Genomic DNA, 8,068 nt, shown 5'->3' on the forward strand with positions numbered 1-8,068 from the left:
CTCTATTAAGTTCTCTTCTTTTTGACTTTTAAATACCATCACATCCACGTAAGCTTCCAGATTTCTCCCCAGTTGATTGTGGAAGACTTTGTCGACGAGCTTTTGGTATGTTGCTCCTGCATTTTTTAGTCCGAAGGGCATCTTTTGATAGTTGTAGATTCCTTTCTGGTGAAGAAGGATGTGTTTTTCTTCGTCTTACTTGGCCATTTTGATCTGGTGATACCCTTCGTAGGCATCCAAGAAGCTTTTGTATTGATATCCATTGAAGGATTCAACTTCCAATCAATTTCGGGTAAGGGATAGCAATCTTTGGGACATGCCTTGCTGATGTTAGTGAAGTCAACACACATTCTCCATCCCCCATCTAACTTCTTTACCATTACTGGGTTGGCCACCCACGAAGGATATTTGGCTTCGCGGATTAAACTTGCTTCTAACAGCCCTTCCACCTCCTTACAGGCCGCTTCATCTTTTTCGGGTGCCAGGTTTCTCTTCTTCTAATGTGCTGGTTCAAGATGCTTGTGCTTGTTGAGTCGGTGTTCAGTAACAAAACTGGACCCTTATACATTGATGGAGCGAGGTATCCCGGTCATGTCACTGCTTTCCCAGGCGAATACATCCACATTAGCCTGTAATAACTTCCAAAGCTTTTTCTTAGTGGATGCTGGTAGGTTGCTCCCTATGCTGATCTCTTGATTCGGAAATATTGGTTTCACCGATATGTTTTCTACTTGGGGATCTTCTTCCGATGCTTCTAGGATGTACTCGGTTGGTTCTTTCATCATCTCTTTTATGGCTAGGATTACCTTGTCCCTGTCGTATGTTGAAGCGAGGGTTCCGATACCTTCGTGAGTATGAAACTTGACCATTTGATGTACCGTTGAAACAATTATGCCCATTTTTCTCATAGCCACTCTCCCAAGAAAAATGTTGTGCGGGGAGTTTGCTCGAACTACTACAAAGTCGATGGTTTCGGTTCTTGTTAACGGTGGTTCTCCTATTGTGAAGTCGAGATCAATTTCTCCGATGGTCCAACACCTTTCTCTGGAAAACCCTATTAACAGTACTCTCGGGGCACCTAATCGTGCTCTGATGGCGGGACTTAGAGATCAGAGCAATGCTCGTACATTACATCACAAGCACTTCCGCTATCAAGATATATCCTTCGGACTTCTCTATTGAAGATTTTTCCATTGATAGTGACCGGTGGATCCGAGGGACATATGGTTTCAAGGGCTGGAAACGATACTTCGTTCCATTCTCTGATGACGCGACCCCTTTCTCTTTTCTTGTAAGGCTGGTGCGAATCTATTGCCAAGATTGCATTTTCTGCTTCTTGCCTTTTGTTATCTGTTTTTGTTCTTGTGCCCTTTCTTTCTTCGGTTCTCGGATCCCTTTTATGAGATGAGACGGTTTTCCCAATTTAACCGCTTCTTCGATGGTTGTTTTGAGGTTGAAGCATTCATTGGTCTCGTGCCCAAAATCATTGTGGAGGTCACAAAACTTAGTCATATCTCTCTGCTTCCCCCCGGTTGGACATTTTTCCCGGAACTTTGAACTTATGCGCTGCTTTCTCTGTTGTTAGGATTTCCTTGGGGGTTTTTATTAATTCCCCTGGGATCCCGGCTCCGGTTCTCTTCGATAAGGGTGGAATCTTCCCTTATTCTCTTGCCTACAATGCTTGTTATCCCTTCTTTCTGATTTCTCTTTTCGCCTGTTCGTTGGTGCGTCATCCAGGACGAAGGTACCTCCTGTATCCTTTGCATCTAGCCATACATATGCTTTTTCCAGCAAAGTTTCATAAGTGTTGGGTAGGTCTCGGCTAAGATGCTCGATGAGCGGTCTGACCTTAGATCCGTACAGTAACCCATAAATTCTTTGGGATTCTGGTAGGTTGGGGATTTGTTGGTTTTCATTGGTATACCTATTGAGGAAAGCTCTAGAGCCTTCGTTATCCTTTTATTTTATTCCATGGGTAGCTACATGATTCTTTTTGTGCCATTTCTATTGACTAAACTTAGACCTAAATTGGCGTTTCAGGTCATCGAAGCTAGTTATAGAGTCCTTTGGCAAGGAGTCAAACCAAACTCTTGCATCTCCTTTCAGCATGTAAGAAAACGCATGGCATGCCACGGGTATGTCCCAAGAATAATGAAATGTGTGTCCCTCGGATGGCGCCAATTGTTTGTACAATAACTGGCGATCTTATATTGATATGGGGATATCCTGGTAACTAAGATATGGAATTGGGTGATTATGGTTTTAGCTTCGTTAGCTGGTGTTTCTCGAAGGTAACAATCAAGTGATTGTTTTACGCCACCGAAGTAAGTAATGTAACATATGGTGTTATTATAAATGTGAATGTTGAATGTAGAATGTATCCTACATTCCATTCTATTTATATGTGGATTGGAGCAGCTTCATATACCAACTCGCTAGTTCCCAATGGTTTTGGAATACTAGTTGACATTTCCCTATTCGTAAACCGACAGAGGAAAGCAACCTTGTCCCTTTCCATTGCTGTACGAGCGTGCAACCAAACTAGAAATAGTTCAGCTAGCTTGACTTTGCAATTGACCGAGGTTTATGGGCTCCAAGATCACTATTCTTGCTCTGGTTTCTGAACCTCATTAATTGTAGCTGATGTTTCCTTCGTACAATGCATTGTGGCAAAATCCTCCAAAGTAAACTGCGAAGCTGGTAAACGAACCGGAGGTGGTGTACACTATCAGAAGGGAATGACAAATTGAAAGATGACATCAAAAGTGAGTCATCCTTTTCTCTTACTCTCTCTGTCTCATCTCTCCGTCCCATAATAAGTGTCATGTATTGACTTTTCAAAGTCAATTATTTTCAGTTTTCACCTCAAATATCTTTATTTGTGTTATATAATAGTTGGTGACACTCTTACAGATAAAAAGTACATTTAAAACTCAATCCACTCATATAATTTTTATCAAATATTATGTTATATAAATAAATATATTTAAAGTCAAAGTTGTGAAATATTGACTATTAAAGTTCAAAACAGGACACTAATTATAGGACGGAGGGTGTACTATTTCACCCCTTAAATTGAATGTTATTACTGTTAAAGTATTAGTATTGGGCCAGCGCGATTGCATTGTAGGCTAGGTCCATTAGGGTTTAATAGTTGCTAGGTTTATGTAATACTTATAAATAGTCAATCAATAAACACAATAACCTTATGTAATTTCATTATGTAAAATGGTATCAGAAGGGTATGATCCTAAAAATATCATCACCAACATCATCAATTATAATTAATCGTTCACCATCCACTAAACCTCCCCGTCAAAAACACCCAAACCTGTATCAATCGTAACCAAAAAAAATTATATGAAGTTGCCATCGCATTTTATTTTGTATGTTCTCTTCTATCATTGGTGAATGCCACCACCCACTCAATTCGTATTCACGAATCTATGTGGCTTTCTCTTTCTATTACCGCTGCCGATTATCTCTACGGGTCCAAAAACTTCCACAACTTCTTTTGTATTTTATTCAAATGATCATCTCCTTTAAACAATTAGTCTACTATATTCAGTTTATTTAAATCAATTTTTTTGTTTTATCCTTACTGGCGCCGTATTTTCCTGTTGACAATTTTCGGAGTATCTTTTCTATTATTCATGATTTAAGAACTTAGTGAATGTTTGTACAGTTCTTGACGATCCTTATTGAAGGAACAAGGATGTTGAGATCTGATCACTAGATGTGTGGTATTGAGGTGTATGATGATGGATGTATGCTTGTTGGTGATTCCCTAAAGGTAGTACGAAGGTATTGTACTTTACGCCACCAAGATACGAAGGTATTGTACTTTACGCTACCAAGATATGAAGGTAACTCATTGTGAGTTGTGTGTGTGAGTTATTATGACTTAGAGTGAATGTCATCTCCAAAGATCATGTTCTCCTTTTATAGGTCCACTTCATAGCTTCTTCTCTAGTTTTCTAGGTGGGGATTAGTCTCCAAGGCGATCTTTAATAAGACAAAGTGAACTTTCCCACTGGTCGACTGTGATCCCGGCTGTTGAAGAAAGCGAGCCTGGTGCATTCCACTTTTATCATTTGGACGTTGGTAGAAGCAAGCTGGTCAACCCGTTTACTTCTCTCCTTCAGCCTATGTGATCTTGTGACTTCAGGATAAGTCTTTGTCCATTGATAACCATGATATCTTCGTAACTACATTCCTTTGGGACTATAGCTTCGTATAACAGATACGGTTCCTTGTTATGTCAGAATACCATGATCACATTTTGGGAGTATTCCTCTTTTATCCTTTGGGCGCCAGTATTCGAATTTGAAGGTATCCAGCCCTTGACTTGTATTTGGCATATGTATTCTTGTGACCAATCCTTATTTCATCAATCCTTAATAATTGTGATACCTTCGTTAACGTGGCTTCGGCTGTTCGCTGGATAAGGAGGTACACTATCAAGCCCCCCAGTTTAATTTTACGAAGCATTTAAACAGAGCTTCATGAAATTAAATTTAAAATGCCACTTGATGTTTGATTAGACGCCTCTGATCACATTCATCATTCACCCGGGTGCTTTTCCATTTCTGCCCTTACAAGTTTTCTCTTATTCGTCTTGGCGGGAAGGGTAAAAGAGTAAATGCCCGGTACGATTATCGAAGTGTCTCTGAATTTGATGGGATGGTTCCAGCTCTAGGTAATAAAAACTAGGGTTTTCATTTTTCTCTCCTTGTTTTTCTTCTCTTTTACTCTCGTTCAAGATCCGATTGCCACCAATGTTCTTGAAAGGTAGCATTCTAAACTCGTTTCTTTTTGTTCCGTCTATGGCCAAAGTAGGTCTTCGCTCTATTTGTAGTACTGTGACCCCCGAATTTTGTGCTCGTCTCCAGAAATCCCTAGGTTTAGATGCTGATGACATGATTCTGCCAGAATCTAATAAGTTAATGTTAGATTTTCCGGCGGATTATGTCGGAATGTATACACAAGCTTTTTCAGAATGTAATCTTGGGATCCCCATCTCGTCTTTCTTTTTGAGTATGCTTAACTGTTTTAAGGTTCATGTTTATGCACCCTCTTGCTATTAAAAAGATTTTAGCTTTTGAGTATATGTGCAAAGCGTATGGTGGTCAGCCCACGGTTGACTTGTTTCGCTGCTTCTACCAAACCGGTGACGCTGGTGAGTGGGTTACAATTGCTAAACATCGCAAGAAAAAGGGGAGTTTAGTGGATACTCCCATGTGTTTTGCTACTTCTATCCATTATGTCTGAAATTGGAAAAACTCCTTCGTTTATGTTAAAAGAGCTTTGTTCTTCCCAGACAAGTTCCCCAATTTTGTTGACAGCAAGTGGGCGGTTGTTCCCAAACAATAAAATGATCCTATTCCCAAAGATGCCAAGAGTGACCCTCTTTTTGGTAGAATTTGTCGCCATCCTATTATACCCTTTACTCTCCCAGATTCTATATTATTTAAGCTTAGAATGGCACCTTCATGGGAAAGAGGCAAAGCGATTCCGGTATTTTTTTTATGGGAAGAAGGGTAGGTCTTGATTACCCTAGGCTTTACTTTTTATTCTTTAAACCTCTTTGTTGTATCTAACCTTTATTGGTTTCTGCAGAGATGTCTTTGAGGAACATGATCAAGTCTCTTGGGGTAAAGCAAATGACTGAAGCTGTTCGAGCCACGACTAAAGTTAAGGATTTCGGTTCTCCCACTTGCTATGGATTTATAGAGGTGGATAGTAAACCGAAAAAAGCAGCTGAGTCGAGTGCCCCCAAGGATGAAGCTAGCGCCAAAGTTGCTTCGGAGCATGAAACTATTGATGTTGATGTTGAGCCTAATGTGTCCAAAAGCATTCCTGTTAGGGCGTCTAGGCATCAAAAAGCTGCGAGGAAGAGAAAAGAGATTGCTTCTGGATTACCCCTGAAAAAGGCTAAGTTTACTCTTCAAGACGAGGATACTGAGGATGACATTCATGTCGAAGGTTCTGGTGACAATGTTCCTTCTGGTACGTATCCTAATTTAGGCTTTTGAGTGATTCTTTCTTTATTCTTATATATATTTTTTTTTGCTCACAGGAGATCTCCCTGCTATTCCTCCTTTGGCTGCTTGTTATGACGTTCTGGATGAAATGGTTCCCCCCGAGTTTGAGGATGCTTTGGCAGATACAACCATGCTTATTGATGTGTACACTGCTCATTGTTACTGTTCTGCAATTTATAACCACATTGTTCTTTCTCGTCTGAAGCAAAGTTCTCATGATGTTGTATGTTTGGAGAAAGAAGTGGATGAACTTAGGAAGGTTAATGCTTCTTTTAAAGAGTCTGTAAAAAAATTGCATTATCAGTTACTGATGAACACTTCATGGGAGGATGAGGTAAAGTCTACTAGGAGTGAGATCTTGGGTATGCAAGAGAGGCGGAAGCTGGATAACAACAAGATTGTTGATCTAGAGGAGGAGAATAAGGTTCTTCGTCAGGAGGCAAAAGATGCTCCCTCAGCTTTAGCAGATCAAAAGAGAAGGTTTGACTGTTTGAAGTCTGATTACTCCAGTATTATTACTCAGGTTATTCCCCATGTTTGTAGGCAAGTGATCTGTAGCAAAGAGTTGGGTGATTTTATTGGTGACGTTGTGTTGGACGGAAAGCAGGAAGAGAGGTGCCAATTGTTAGGTGATTTGGCGAAACAGCGCAATCTCGAGCTGAGCTATTATCCAGAGTATATAGACCAAGCATCTGTTCTTCTGGATGTTGCGCGTGCTCGATTTGTTAATGCTGAGCTTAATTATGTTGCTACTGTTACTGCCCATTCTGATACCAAGCCTGTTGAGCTCCTTGGGTTGTTGCTCAAGAGTAACCTTTTTTGTGGTTGAGTGTCTTTTGATCTGACTGGTTATGTTGAACTTTTTATTGGCTGTGTTATCTTATGTACTTAGTTCCAGGCCTACGTGCATGTTTGGTTTAAGGGCCCAGTTTCCTGTGAACAATTCGTAGTCTTATTTGGGGTTTAGACACCCTTCTATCTGATGCTACTATGTAGTTATTTTATTATGTGTTTTTTGTGCTAGCTTGAAATAGCAGGTGACGATGGAGCGTATTAGATTCTTTTGAGATTTCAAGTGCTCTTTTGAGTTTATTAGCTCAAACTTTTTATACTGATTACATATTTGCTCGTCGTTGCCTTACAAAATTATTTAAGTATTCTTTTTGAGAATCCTTCATTGCAACTTTAACGTGTCGAAAATATCTTTACGCATATGAAGTATTCCTCTTAGGAATTCTTCTTAAGAGCTTGGTTGTACCTCCTGGGTCAACTTTGCGTATAATTTTTAAGCATATGAAGTATTCCTCTTGGGAATTCTTAGTCTTGGGTCACCTTTGCTTATATTTGTTAAGTGTATGAAGTATTCCTCTTGGAAATTCTTCGTAAGAGCTTGGTTGTACCTCCTGGGTCAACTTTACGTATGTTTTAAGTGTATAAAGTATTCCTCTTAGGAATTCTCCGTAATAGCTTATGTGTACCTCTTGGGTCACCTTTGTATATATTTCTGAAGAATTTCTCTTGGGAATTCTTTGTAATAGCTTGGGTGTACCTCTTGGGTCACCTTTGCTTATATTTTTGAAGTATTCCTCTTAGGAATTCTTCGTAATAACTTGAGTATACCTCTTGGGTCACCTATGCTTATATTTTTGAAGTATTCCTCCTGGGAATTCTTCGTAATAGCTTGGATGTGCCTCTTGGGTCACCTTTACTTATATTTTTTTTAACAACTGTTGCTGCCAAAAGATAGTAGGTTTTCATTTCGAATCAATTTTTGTAGTAGGAAGCGCATATGCTTCAACTACTTGTTACAGATGTTTCCTACTCAATAAAACTTAAAACCTAGAAATAGAACTTTCTCAGGTTTACTCCGTTCCAGGTTCGTGGGACCTACTTCCCTTCGGTGGTCTCAAGCTTGTACGACCCATTTCCAAATGCTTCAGAAATTATGTATGGGCCTTCACAGGTTGGACCCATCTTTCCTTCATATTCTACCTTGATGGTGCTGTTAAGCCGTTGAACAAAGT

Source organism: Rutidosis leptorrhynchoides, chromosome 10 (genome assembly GCF_046630445.1).
Source record: "Rutidosis leptorrhynchoides isolate AG116_Rl617_1_P2 chromosome 10, CSIRO_AGI_Rlap_v1, whole genome shotgun sequence".
Classification (NCBI taxonomy): Eukaryota; Viridiplantae; Streptophyta; class Magnoliopsida; order Asterales; family Asteraceae; genus Rutidosis; species Rutidosis leptorrhynchoides.